This window comes from Canis aureus, chromosome 5, assembly GCF_053574225.1.
Source record: "Canis aureus isolate CA01 chromosome 5, VMU_Caureus_v.1.0, whole genome shotgun sequence".
Lineage (NCBI taxonomy): Eukaryota > Metazoa > Chordata > Mammalia > Carnivora > Canidae > Canis > Canis aureus.
This window is the reverse complement of record NC_135615.1, coordinates 81,613,851-81,626,417: the sequence shown is the minus strand read 5'-3', so window position 1 is coordinate 81,626,417 and position 12,567 is coordinate 81,613,851. Positions and strand designations below refer to the sequence as shown.

The 12,567-nt window shown below is 61.7% G+C and overlaps 1 protein-coding gene across 12 annotated transcripts in view; it reads left to right on the top strand.

The window, feature by feature from the left end:
• The window catches only part of ARHGEF10L (Rho guanine nucleotide exchange factor 10 like), a 158,738-nt gene that overhangs the window by 31,676 nt on the left and 114,495 nt on the right, over positions 1-12,567 (top strand). Inside the window, exon 1 of one of the 12 annotated variants that reach the window (XM_077899418.1) lies at positions 9,737-9,882. The exons of the other annotated variants lie outside the window; for them this stretch is intronic. The gene's annotated coding sequence lies outside the window, so the exon portion shown is untranslated. Of the gene's footprint in view, positions 1-9,736; positions 9,883-12,567 lie in introns of those variants that run through there. 12 annotated transcript variants of the gene reach the window in all.

The following is a 12,567-nucleotide window of genomic DNA, read 5'->3' as shown; positions in this document are numbered from 1 at the left end:
CATCCATCTACCCATCTATCCATCCACCCACTCACCCATTCATCCACCTTCCATCCACCTACCCATTTATCCATCATCTACCCGTCTGTCTGTCCACCCACCCATCCGTCCATCCACCCATCAATCCATTCATCATCTCTTGAATCTCTACCATGTGCTCTGTACTGTCCTGGGTACAGGAGGGACTGAAATGAAAGGCATTGTTTCTGTCCTCAAGGAACTCACATTCCTCATTGGTCAGTGGGGAGGCGAGGGTGGCCTTGTGCACCATGCTGAGTTGCTTGTGGCTGTGGGGCTCTGGACAGCATGCAGGCAGGGGGATGACACCCTCATGGGGGCTCCCTCTGCTGGGTGGGGGAGAATGGAGCGGGGGACTGAGGGGCCTCCCCAGCTCTCACCCTTCCTTGGCCTCCTCAGGCCAGGGCCATCGCACTTGGGAAACCGTGGTGAGCCCCTGACAGCTTTCCAGCAGTGGGTCTCCTGCAGCTCAGGGGCTCCGCCTCCATTTGGGGTGGGGGGTGGGGGGTGGTGAGGGGACAGCATAATGGGGAGGTGGGTAAATGCAGGCACCGCTAAGAGCCTTGGCTCCTGGGTTTGATTCCCACTTCTGCCTCTTATTCGCTGGGTGTCCTGTGTGTCCCTGGGTTCGGCTGCTTACCAGCCTCTCAAATGGGGATAGAGCAGCCTCTCCCTCGTCTAGTTGTTGGGCTGATCTGGAGAGTGGTCACACGTACAGCACTTAGAACAGTGCCTGGTGCGCAGGAAGCATCCGACGAGCACTAGCTGAGATGTGGAGCCTTGGGGGCAGTCGCGCTGGGTGGCTTGAGTGGCTGGATATTTATTCTTCTTGCAGCTGGAAGACCTGGTTGGAAACCCATCTCCACCTCTGAGTAGCTGCGGGGATCTTGGCAAGCTGACTCAGGCTCTGAGCTCAGTCTTCTCATCTGTGAAATGGGGACGGATGCGCCACAGGGCTGCTGGCAGGAGCGCTCTATCTGACAGCCCCATCTCTGCATTGGGCTTATTGAAAATCAGAGAACCCAGGTCTAAACAGGTGGAGCGAAATCTCCATTTGATGAGGGTGGTGTGGACAGCCCACAGACTCGGGGGGCCTCTGTTGGGCTGCCTCTCGGTGCTGGCCTTCCCCTTCACACGCCGTCTCCTTGGTTTCTGGGGTCATCCTATGACTGGGGGTCTGGGTCTTCGAGTAGGGTGCAACGGGGCAGAGGGTAGCACTTGGTCTGTGGGGGCGCTGGGGGCAAGGACTGTCCTCCCCCGGCCAGGCTGGATCTGGGTGCCCTGGAGAGACCAGGGTTTCTGATCCTTGTCAGGGGGCTCAGCACCCTGCCCTCCCACCTCGTGTTCCTGCTTCCTTCGAAATCTCAGGGCTGAGGGACTCCGTCCTGCTGAGGCCCCGGGAGATTTGGGTCTCAAGCAGGTAAATATTAACCATACAAATCTAGGTCTGAATGTAAACCTCTCGGGCCCGGCTGCTTGGGGGGCTGCGGGGTCCTGAGTCCCCCACCCCCGCTGATGGCCAGGAGCAGTGGGCACCCTGCAGGGGGAGAGAGGGCACTGCTCTAAGCCAGGTGACTGCCTTCAATGGCCATTGCTGTCCAGTGGTCAGGGGCTGCCCTGTTTTACAGTGAGGAGGAAACGGAGGCACAGGGCAGGCAGGTGCTCAGCTTTACACAGCTTAATGGGATGGGCCTGGGGTTGTCTGCCTGCAGAGCCTCTGCCCCACACCCTTGGTTTCTCCCCCCGGTGGTCCCCTGGCTGCTGTTAGGATCACGCCTGCATGCCGGTGTGTTACAGGTGCTGAGATTTGCTCTCTGGCTCCCCTGAACTTGCACCTCAGATTCCCTGTTTGCGAAGCAGGGACAGATGGTTTGGGGTCCCCGGTGGGAGGGACCAAGCCCAGGACACCTGAGTGCAGTGATGCTGAGGGCACCCAGGGAGCTTTCTCTGCTCGCAGCCTGTGAGGCTCTCCTGGGGCCTGGGCTGGGGTTTCAGAGTAACCCCCCAGGCAACCAACCAAGCCTTCTCTTGAAGACCATGTATGATGCACTGCGGGGACACCCGGGGCCCAACCACAGTTTCTGTCCTCCTGGAGCTGTCACACGAGCAAGAAGGAGGATACGGATTTGGGTCTCCAGAACCTGAATTCGAATCCTGTGTCTTATTAGCTGTGGGATCTTGGGCAGGTGCCTTGGTCTGCCTGCATCTATGGCTCCCTGTGAGCCATAGGAATTCTAAGTCCTACTTCATAGGGCCATTGTGAGGATGATGCGAGATAGCATTTGCAAAGCCCCTAGCACAGTGAGCACGTAGTAGGTGCTCAGTAAGGCCCTTGCATGATTGTCTTCAGAGGCTGATGGTGACCAGCAGGTCTGCAGGGTGAGCGGAGGCTGCCTCCCCCGTGAGGCCAGCAGCCAGGAATAGCACGGGGTGGTTCTGCGGGCAGAAAGGGGCATCAGGTCCACAGTGTCGGGGGCTGGGATGTGGGGCTGAGCTTGGCTGGGGAGAGAGGGAGATGCTGGCTTGCATTCATTCCCCCCACCCTGCCCCCAGCCAGTAGGCGGAGGCCGCCCCAGGAGACTTTTCCTTGTTTGCCCACTGACGTATCCCATACTCACCCCTCCAGAACCCTGGGAGGGGAGATGACTTGCTCCATGTCGGTGGGACTTGGTGGCAGCACCAGGCTGACCCCAGCCCAAGGCCCACCCGATGCCGATGCTGCGTCTTCAGCTCCCTGGGGCAGGTCCCCGGGGCTGTCGGGCTCCCTGGCCTCCCTGGCCTGCCCTGGAGTCTGCTCTGAACAGAATATTCTGTGTCACGTGATTCACTAGACTGGTCCTTCCTCTGCCAGGAGACTTTTCGTTTTCCTTTCTTTCACTTTTCCCTAATAAGGTCGCGTGTGGCTCTCTTATTTCTCCTTTCTGGGGGCCGGGAGGGCCTGTGACTTTGCCTTGGGAAGGCTGTCCCAGCTCCGTTAACAGCTGCCAGGCTGCAAGGGCCCAAATGTGGGAGAGTTCAGAGGGAGGCCGAGTGCAGGCCTCAGAGCTGCACAGACCTGGCTGGCCTGCTCTCCAGCTGTGTGACCTTGGGCGAGTCACTTTGCCTCTCTGAGCCTCAGTTTGCTTACTCAGTTCAATCCAACCCGCACTTACTAGGGCCTGTCAGATGCCAGGTGATGGCACGAGCCACGTCAGGCAGAGCAGTGAACAGACTCAGCCGCTGGCCTCTGGCTTGAGGCCTCAGGATCGAGTGGAGGATTTACATGGGGACCTGGGTCTGCGTCTTGAAGCGTTGGAGACACGTGAATCACCACGCAGGGCTCCAGGTTTGAATGAAGCTAAGAAATGGTGGTGAGTGAGAGCCGAGGCCGGGCTCTCGGGGAATGACTGCCACGTGGATCTCATGCTCGCCAGCAGGAGGGCGGGGAGGCTATTTCTAGAGACGCAGTGTTGATATTTTGTGTATGTTGCTCACACGAGCAGCGTCCCCGGTTGTCTGCTGGGGCTGCCGTGTTCCCGCGTGCGTGCCCTGAACTGTGCCAGGAGGAAATGCAGCCTGGGTGATGTCCCAGGGCAGCCCGCCCCCAGCACGCGGTGGGCGCCCAAGAGGTGTTGGTTGAGGTTAGCTCAGCGGTGGCACCTGGGGCACATCCTAGCGGGGGTGGGGGAGGGATCGCGCACGTGGGAGGGTGTCCTATGTGGGAGGGTGCCGGCCTTATTCTGAGCGACTCCAGGGGAAGAACGAGGGCAGGTTTTAGGCCTTGTAATGTGGGACAAAGGAGGACCCAGGGATGAGCGTGTGATGTGGACAGTGACTCAGCTCAGCGTAGGGGCCCGAGCAGGTGGGGTACCCACTGTGTTCCAGGCCCAGTGCTGGGCTCGGCGAGCCCCACCAGGGGCAGGGGGGCTTTTCCTTGCTCGTCCGCTGATGGATCCCAAACACTCGGAACAGCGCTTGGTTCACGGAGGCGCCTCATGAGCATGGGTTGAACGAATGAAGGAGCGTATTACTTCACTGGGTCGCAGCAGTGGCGTGACGTCCAGTTTGCAGATGAGTAAACCGCGGTGTAGGGAGGTCAAGTCACACATGGGTCAGGATTCCGAGTCCGGGCTGCCCGATTCCAAAGCCCATGCTCTGAGTCACCCACTTGCCAGAGTCCTCAGGGAAAGGACTCCTGCGCCGGCTGGCGGTTGCTTTTCACCCTCGCAGAGACCCCTCTCTTGAGAGTGGCGGAGTGTGGGAGAACAGAACGCTTGATGCAGGGACAGTAGTGGGTTCGTGCTGCGGGTCCCCGTGGGTAACCCCAGCCATGAGTTTCTGCTTGGACCGGCCGGCGCTTTCAAGGAGCCAGGTCAGGAGGGGAATCGCTGCTGCCCGTCCTCAGGTCCTTCCAGGCATGGTCTGACGTCACGGTCATCCCGGGCCAGGGGGCAGGGTCGGAGAGCCTTGGCTCGGGCAGCAGCAGGCACACAGCCTTGCCCGCCCCGGTCTGCCCAGCGGGGCCTGCATCGGAGGCTGCCTGAGCCCCGGCGCCATCTCCAGGGTGGTGGCTGGATTGGTCTGGATGAACCCAGGCGTTCGTAGGAACACGTCCCTGCCCTCAGCTTCCGGGTGGATCCAGACGGGAATGCCCGGTGAGACTTAACGTGTTTGCATCCAGCCGCTCCGGGAACCCGGGTTTGGGATCTGGACAGAGGAAGCTGCTTGCTGGGGTCCTGCTGGGGGCAGAGCACTTAATCTGCTGGCCTCCAGGGTCTCCTCCTGATGTGCTGCCCCGCCGGCTCCCCAGGGTCCTTGGGGTCCCCTCTGCTCACCCGGCTGTTGCCCCAGGCAGCCCCGGGGGGCCCAGCTGACTGGCTGGTGGCTGAGCAGTGAAGGAGCAGATGTTGTAGGGCTCCGAGGCACAGCCCCTGGGTTCGGACCCCAGCCCTCCCGCCTGCTGACCATGTGACCGTGAGCAATCTTCTTACCGCCTCTGTGCCTCTGGTTCCTGACCTGTACACGAGGATGCTCGTGGTTCGTCTCTCCAGGGGGTGGTTGTAAAGATTAAGTAATGATAGGAGCGAAGGGCTTGGGATAGGTCTGGGCACTTAGTGTGCGGTTAGTAGATGGGAGGTGTGGGGATGCTGATTTTGGCACTCCTTGGGGGCACGGGACAACCCGAGGAGCGGTTGCCTTTTGTCTGCACCCGGTGCCTGTGCCCTGACCCCCGTCTGTGCAGTGCTGCTGGTCGTGGGTGCATGAGCGCCTGGGCCTGGTCGTTGGGGAGAAGGAGCAATCCCTTGACCCCGCTGGAGGCTCCCTTCCTGCCTTCCTCCCTCCCTCCCTCCCTCCCTCCCTCCCTCCCTCTGTCCTGCTCAGGTGAGTCCATTGTCATGTGTCCCATGCTTCCGTTCACTGTTTGAGGCGTGTTGACTGATGGATGACCCCCCCCCCAACCCCCCCCCCCCCCCCCCCCCCCGTCTACCTTCAGGCCTCTCTCAGGAGTTCCCAGAGCCCCCAGAGCCCCCCACGGAAGCACTGCTGGTATCTATTGTAGGTACCCGTTCCTTCCTCCTTCGCCGGCCAGACTGAGCTCCATGGGGCAGGGACCCACGAATAAGTGTTGAGGGTTGAGCCATGCGCTAGACTAGGCTCGGGGACACCTCGGGATGGGGCATAGCCCCTGGCCTCAGAGAGCTCACAGTCTGGTTGCTAATTCATTAATGCAGAGACAGCTGCTCGGTGCCAGCCACAGTGCCGGGTGCCCAGGGCGGGAGAGGCATCAGATGTGGTCTGTGCTCGCCGAGGTCAGGGTCCTGCCTCGCCCTCTGTCCCCACCTTCCGTGTTGCAGAGGCTGGGCCGGGTGGCGGCAGCACATGGAGAAGCAGGTGTGTCTGCACCCCCCGGCCGGGTGGTGGGGGAGAGCCACAGAACCCAGTAAGCAACCCCAGCGAAGCAGTTTCTTTAGACTTGTAGCCTGGTGTTACCTGCCGTGGAAACCAGTGGCAGCAGCTTTGGTTTCCGTGTCCCCACGACTATTGACGGCTGCGTTAACAGGCCAGTATCCGCTCTAGATCCTCCAAGGACTTGACCAGACGCCCTACGACCGGGGGCCTCCACCTGGGCACCATTGATGCAGAGCCAGGTAATTCGGGGTTGTAGGGTCGCCCTGTGCCCTGTAGGAGGTTGGGCAGCATCCTGCCTCCACCCACCAGGCACCAGTAGCATCCCCCCTCCCCTGCTGAGTGTGACAACTGAAATGTCTCTAGCCAAAAATCCCTGGAGCGGGGGTGGGGGGGTGGGGGGGGGTGGAGGGGCAGGAGACAAATCACCCGCAGTTGAGAACCGTGGCCTTAAATGGATCAAACTAACTGCCTGATTCAAGGTGGGATGGAAATTTTGAAATCCAATACTGCCTCCCCCACAAAAAGAAGCAAAAGAGGAAAAAAGAGCCCACAACATCCTGTATTCCTTGGATGCACGAATGATCTGGTTTGGCTCAAAGAGCAAACATCCGCTGGAAGGTGGGAAGGCCCTCGGTGGCCGGAGCAGCTGTGCTTTGGCCCAGGCCACCTAGAGGCGGAGCCCCTGGCCGAAGTGACCTGGTCATTGCCAGGCCTTTGTGTGCCCTGCTCTGTGGTTATGACCGAGGGCAGGTCATCAAAGGAGCACGTGGAGTACAGGGACCAGCGTGGGTCCTGGGAGACGAGAGTCGGAATGGGTGACTGTCCACTGGAGTTTCCGTCAAGCTCGCCGTCCCCTTACCTCATGGTGCATGACCTGGTTTGCGGTGATGTGCAGGTTTGCATAGTGTAGTGTATGCCCCCTTGCAGGAGGGCGGGAACCCAGCCTGTCTTGCTCATCAGCAAATCTCCAGAACTTTCCATGGTGCCTGGCATACAGAATGCTCGTGAATATTTGTGGAATGACCAAGGGCTGTTTTTGGATGGCAGAGGGATCGAGAGAGATGAAGACTGGCTTTTCTGGCCCCCGCCCCTCCCCCTAGAATGCCGTTGATCTGAAAGGCTCCCAGAGTGAGGGAGCGGGGCCTGGGGACCTCGGTTCTAACGCAGACGGAACATGTGTAGATGTGCAACCTCCATCACTCACTTCCTGGTTTGCACCCGATTTGGAAGGAGATGGTGTCCCTGTCCTCTGACCAGCCCCGAGGCCACTGGGACAGACCTTGGATGGACCTGGCAAAGGCTCAGTCTTGGCACGGAGTGGCCCGGTGTCCCGGCGTGCGTCTGCCCCCCGCCGGCCAGCCGTGAGCACCTGGTGGTATTCCAGCCGCCAGCAGGAAACAGGGCCCCGGATCCCATTTTCCCAGGCCTGTTCCCTTTCCGTCGGTCACTTGAGGATACTCCTGATACGGTGTGAGTGACAGCCCCGGGCAGGCTGGGCGTCACTGCAAGTTCCTGGCCTGGAGAGGGACCGTTGTCCCTGAATTTAGCAGAATACATTTGAGATCCAGCAAGCGAATGGAAGCATCCTGAAGCTTGCAGCTCTCCCCAGATCTCCAGCCCGGGGGCTCTACAGAAACGGTACAGCTGCAGCCGGTACAGCTGCAGCCGGCCCGAGGCCCCGCCTCCGCTTGACCACACGAATTCGGGGAATTGGCACGCCTCCCTGGCACCACACGCTGGACTTCGGTTGTTTCCATGTTTCGCACCAACTAAGGGAACTTAGCATTGCTGTCTGGTTGGGGATCCTTCCCCTTTTCTGACTTTCACCCCGTTTCCTGGAATCTTCACTTTCAAAGCAGCAGGAGGCGGTGGAGGCTTTGGGGAGCTTCCAGAGCTGAGTGTCAGCCTCAGGCTGGCTGCCCCAGAGCAAGTCACTGGTCATCCTTTGCCCCCCCACCCCCCGTGAGGGCTCCGGGCCAGACACCGCGGGAGAGGCTGCCCCCCGGAGCCTTGCTTGCACCCCAGCTCTACGGCGGCACCACCCTTGTTGGCCAGGTCTGCTGTCTGGGCTGAAGGGAGTAGCTGTGCATTAATTCGCTCAACGGACAGTTCTCGAGCACCTCCTCTGTTCCAGCCTCTCAGCGGGGCGCTTTGTGTGCACCACCTCACGTGATCCTTACAACAGCCCCGTGCGGTGGGGATGCTTGGGTCCTCCTGCAGCAGCGGGGACCCGGGGCCAGGCAGTGGAATCAATCTTGCTGTCACGGCGAGGAAATGGAGAGTCGGGACCCAGCCAGGCTTGATCCCAGAGGTCCCTCTCCTCTAAACAATGCCTGGGGCATGATGGTGGCAAAAAGGGGCCCCATGAGGACCCCCACCCACCACTGCAGGGCCAGAGAGTGCTTTAGAGCAAGGGCCGCCCTGAGTACCGCGGGGTCCCCCCATTTCCCACCGGGCAAGTGGCTGCCTCCCTGGGAGCGCGAAGGAGGCCGGGTGGGCTCGCAGCTCGGGGGCACCCTGCCTGGCTCCAATGTCAAGGGCGGGAGCAGTGGGAGGAGGGAGTTTGGGAATTCTCTGTGGGGCCAGGCTGGGGGCCGCATCGGAGTTACCCATCCCTGCGTGGGTGAGCACCTGTCTGGGTCCTGGTCACACTGGTAACGGGTGCTTGGAACCAGCTCCCCTGTGGGCCAGCGTCCCGGCTCCGGCTCCACCCCGGGACAGGGCCGGTTCACGGTTGACGCCTCCCCCAGTCTCTCTGCTCCCTTCCCGCACCCCTTCTCCCTGGGGTGAGAGACCAGCCTGCTGGGGGCGGCGGCCAGGCTGCCTCCGGAGAGAAGGTCCGCACACACCTCGGGTCTAATCGTGGAGCTTCTGGACCTCACACACATCTCTGTCTGTCTCTGAGCCTCAGTTTCCTCACCTGTAGGAGGGGCTGGTCCCGCCCCCACCCCCAGGAAGGGCCGCCCCTGGGGGCTGGCAGGAAGACTCGAATTACTGCAGCCCCCTTGCAGGTTGGGGGGATGAGAGAGCAGCTGGGGGGCAGCTCGCTGGGGGGGTTGGATCCAAGTGCTGGCTGCTTTGAGAGCTCAGCCGCCAGCGCTATCCTGGGCCGCGTGGCTGAGGCCTCCAGGTCCCCTGGGACGCCTGCAGGGCTCGTGTTTCAGGAGGGCTCCGACTGCCTGGCCGGCTCGCCCTGCCTTCGTTGGGTGGGCTGAGTATTTTTAGCTCTGAGTTTGCAAAGGTTTTTTTTTTTTTTGTTTTGTTTTTTTTCCTGCCTGGACCTCTCTTGTGGGACGAAACAGACGGTGCCGTCCCTGACAGAGACAGAGCTTGGGCCTGAAGAAAGGGACCGGGGCCAGACTGGACCCCAGTGGCTCTGAAAGGGAGGCCTCCTGCGCTCTCCGTGCCTGCCCGCCTCTGCAGCAGCGCTGGGCCTTGCTCTCTGCAGCCACAGCTGGAAGCTGCCGGCCCCTTCCTTGGAAAGCTGAGTGTGTGCCAGGTCCTGTCACCTGCCTGTGTGGGGAAGGCCCGCGCGTGCACCTGCCCGCCAGAGCGGCCGAGGGGGGCGGCCCTTGCGGCCCTGGCGTCCTGTCCCCTCTCCTGGCCACATGCTTCTGACTCATCAGAACCAGAACGTGGATTTTTTTTGGGAGTGAGTTTTTAAAAATAGTCCAAGTCCTTCCTCCAGCCCTGCCCCACCCCTCTTCTGATCACACCCGGTGTTGGCCCCAGACCTCGTCCCACACTGGTTTTGGGGAACCGCCTCTTGCACAGCTTGGCAGTGGATCTGTTTGTGAAGCTCTCCTGGGAGGAGCTGTCCTGGCCACAGGCTGATTTTGGAGAGGAGGCGGCACAGTGCTGGGAGTTGGGGCCCCACCGGCCGGCCGCGGCCACCTTCTCCCCGCCCCTGATGGTGGTGCTGGGACTGCCCCCAGGGCCGGCGTGGGACCAGGGATCCCTTCATTCATTCAGCAGGTGTGTGTGGAGGTGTGCTGTGTGCCAGGCACTGTTCCCGGGCTGTGGTTGGAGCAGGGAACAAAATGCTAAGGCTCCTGCCTTTGTCGAGTGCATATCCTGGTAGGAGGAAACTGGTAGAAACAACTCAAACAGCCAGGTGTCCAGAGGTGTCACATGCTGTGAAGACGGGGCAGCAGTGCGATGGGGATGTATGTGCGCTATTTCAGAGGATGGATGGGGAAGGCCTCTCTGAGCAGAGCCCTGAAGCGGGTGACAGAGCTGTCTATGGGTATGTCTGGGGGATGAGCGTTCCAGGCAGAGGAACAGCAAGTGCAAAGGGCCTGAGGTAGGAGCATGTGCGGGCGTTTGAGGGGTCAAAGTGAGGCAGAGGCTTGAGCCCCAGCCCCTGGCAGGCTGGCGCTGCCCTCAGGTGAGCTGGGAGGTTGGGAGGAGTCGGGGAGCAGTCAGGACTTGGTGTGGATGCTGACTTCAGGATGCCCGGCAGACCACGGAGCGGACGTGCCGAGCAGGCCTGTGGGGAGAAGCCTGGATGGAGTTCAAGGGAAGGTCGGGCGGAGGTGTCACTGTAGAGAAGGAGTCCAGACAGGCGAGGTGTGGACCTGGGAGGCAGCTGCAGTGGGCCAGAGTCACGAGGCCGGGAGTGGCCCAGTGGTTTGGCAGGGCAGGGGGAGGGAAGGGGGGAGTAGGAGCCTCCGGGAGGGCGGAGGGCAGACAGACGGCCGCGGGAAGGGAGACGGGGCCCAGGCACGTCCACGGGCTTTGGCATCTTGGAGCAGCGGGGGTGGACTCTCCCGGCCTTGATAGTTCGGCAGAGAATGGGGGGGTCCAGGACTGGGGTGTGGGCAGCGTTTGCCCAAGGGAAGCAGGGAATCTGGTGGTGGCTAGAGCTGATGTGGGGTTGGTGAGGTTTTTGGGGTTTTGATCTTTATATCGGCTGGGAATGATCCAGGAGTGGGGATCCGCCGTGCCCCTTGGCTTCCTCCAGAGAGACCCCCTCCTCACATCCTCCTCCTTCCCCAGCCCCCGGGTCTCTCGCATTCTGGCATCAGCTCCGAGTCCCAGGTCCTTTCTGTGGTCTAAGTGGGGCCCGTGTGTGTGTGTGTGTGTGTGTGTAGGGTGCAGGGGTTTCCCCATCTGAAGGCGCGTGGCCTGAAGAGATGTGGGCCGTGAGCCCCTGGGTGGGACAGGCCAGGGGAGCCGCCGGCGCCACTCCCCACGGAAGGGTGGGAGGCACACGGCCCGTAGGGGGCCCCGCTGGAATCCAGGAACAGAAACCATCTCCCTGAACCGAACCCCGAAATCTTTGCTTGTGGAAGCCCGTCCACGCAGCCCGGGGTGGGGTGGGGGCAGCATGCAGGGCCCGACAGAGGGGTGCTTGCCGGGTGCAGCCGGGAGCCTGGCACCTCCGTGGGAGGGTCAGGGCCGAGAGCCGGGCATGGCAGTGTGGAGGGGGCCGTGGCTGGAGGTCGCCTGCCCCTGTGACATCTGGGGAGCACAGTGCTTTGCCTCCTTGCAGCTGCCTGTTGTATGGTGACGAGCCGCACCTTCTGGTGAGTTCCTGCCCCTACCAGGCAGTGCTCATTGCCTTATTCATCCCTCATCCTAACCCGAGATACCTCCCTCCCTCCAGTGCAGACTCAGCGAAGCAAGTTCTAGCAAGTAGTGAGGCCAGGATTGGAATACGGTTTGACCCCAGAAACCCTGCCCGAGGCTCTGATCTGGAATGGAACGCGGGCCCAGAGTCCACTGGGCTCCTGTGGGGTCTCTGCCCGGTAGGCAAAGCACGTCCCTGCTCCCGCCGAGTCCCGTGGGCCACCCCTGCTGTGCGGGACTGGTGTGGGCCCCCCGAGGACAGGAACGTGGGCCTCTCCCTTGTTCCTTTGTGCCCAGGCCCGAGCTGGGGCCCTGCAGGGAGTCGGGGCGCGGAGAAATGTTCCTCGAGTGGAGCAAGCACGGGCAAGCACCATCGCCGTGGAAGCTGCTGGAGGTGGGCCTGACTTGGGATCCCAGAGAAGCTGGGGGCCACTCAGGGACCTTGGGTGCTCCTGCGGCAGTAGCTTGATACCTGGGCGTTTGGGGGTGAAGGGTCCTGCCCCGGCTCCCCCTCTCCTGAGGCTTTAGGTCAGCTTGCTGAGTGGCCGGGAGCCACCCTGGCGATCTCGGCCCCTGCCCTTGGCTTCACCTGCGTGCTTGGGGTGGGTGGGTGGCTGGGATGTGCCCCCTGCCTGCGCCCCTACCCCCTTCCACCTGCAGGCTTCTCCGCCTTCCCGGGGAGGTGCCCGTGCCTGGGAGGCCCGGCTCTTCTGGCCCCTCTGCCTCCGCCTGGGCCCTTGCTGCAGACTGGGCGATCCGTGCTCCCCCTCCTGCGGCAGCTCTGTCGAGGTGCAGGGAGCCACACACGCCTTCCTTTCCTGCTCCTGCCTTGGGCTTCCGGGGACTTGAGGCAAAAGCTTGGCCCGTCTGAGCCCCAGCTTCCTGACAGGGAGGGAAGGAAGCCGGCTGCTCAGGTTTGGTTCCGGCATGGAAATGCCCTGGTGCTAGAATGAGCGGATCGGAGCCTCGCTGACGCTAAGTTGCCTGAGATGGGGGCTTCAGGGGAAACTGAGGCTCAGGAGGGTGAAGGGGTGGCACAAAGTTGATGCTGCCCCCTTCCGGCCTCCTGGCTGTGGGCCGCGGGGCCGC